A 1,231-nucleotide genomic window follows, 5' to 3' on the forward strand; every position below is an offset into this window, starting at 1 on the left:
CGCGCCTTACTCTCCCTTATGGCCGTTACTCTCCACGTCGCCACCCTCTCCCCTTCCCCTCTCACCCTGAGCACCTGGGTCCAGCGGGTTCTGGAAGAAGGAGACGGGGGTTTCGGCCTTTTCTTCCGGCTTATCCGTACCCGTCAGGGATTTGGGCGGGGGCTCCCGGCCGGCCGGGGGGGAGGTGATGAGTGTGGAGTGGACGGGCACGGGTGCCAGGAGGTGCTGGTTTTCATCCTTACCCGCTTCCTCCACGTCCTGGCCTCTTTCTCTTTGTACCCCTCGCCCCGGCCGTTGGTGTCTCCCGTTCAGGTCGCGGAGTTTTATGGCCGATGCGTACGGTTATTGCAAGGGGGGAAGGAAGCGGGGAATGAGGGGGAGGAAGGAGGCGTGATGGGAAGGGGAGAAGAGGACGGGGCAAGGGGAGACCTTTCTGACAGTCCGGCATGTTGGCACCTTCGTCAACGGGAGCGCGAGGGCCCGGCGAAGGTTTCAGATACCTCAACTCGAACGGAGGGAGGGGCGCGATGCAGCGAGACCCGTCCAAATCAAACTAGGTGCAGGGCAACTGGCGCTCCCAAAGTTAAGGTGCCGGCCAGCGTGATAGCTTGCGAGTCCGAAACCTTCCATCTCCTCCGGGGATTCACCGCATTTCTGCGAGAACGGAACCTCCCTCCTGCCCTCCTCCACTTCCATCAAGATGCGTTGAGGCGGGCGGGTACCTTTTCCATCATATTCCAAATGTTGCAGAGGGCATTCGTGGCAGCGAATGACGCGGGTCAGGAGGCGAAGGAGGGAAGGAGCGAGGGAGAGGGAGAGGAGAGGAGGGGGGTGGAGGAGGTTGGGCACCCAGGGCGGGCTGAATGGAGACGGGAGAGCGCGGGCGACGAAAAAGCGGTCCAGACACGCCTATTGAAGCATTGTCTCGCGCTTGCGACCGCCATGGTGGCGGGGAACGAAACGAATACCCGGATTTTGCAGGAGGTACTCCTGAGGCCTGAAGAGGAGGAAGTACAGGAGGAGGTGGAGGACCAAATGAGGGATGTGGAAGGACATCGTCCGACGCGCTCAATCCTATTCCACGTGTTGAAACGAGGAAGAGGGTTGGAGGAGGAAGAAACGCTTCGCGCATTTTTTGACCTGCTGGTCGCGGGGCCTTTTCCTTCCCCCGGAACCTCCATCCCTAGCCAACCGCTCCTTCCTAGCTCCTCCTTCCTCTCGCGCACCCCTC

This window comes from Nannochloropsis gaditana, assembly GCF_000240725.1.
Source record: "Nannochloropsis gaditana CCMP526 unplaced genomic scaffold scaffold408, whole genome shotgun sequence".
Classification (NCBI taxonomy): Eukaryota; class Eustigmatophyceae; order Eustigmatales; family Monodopsidaceae; genus Microchloropsis; species Microchloropsis gaditana.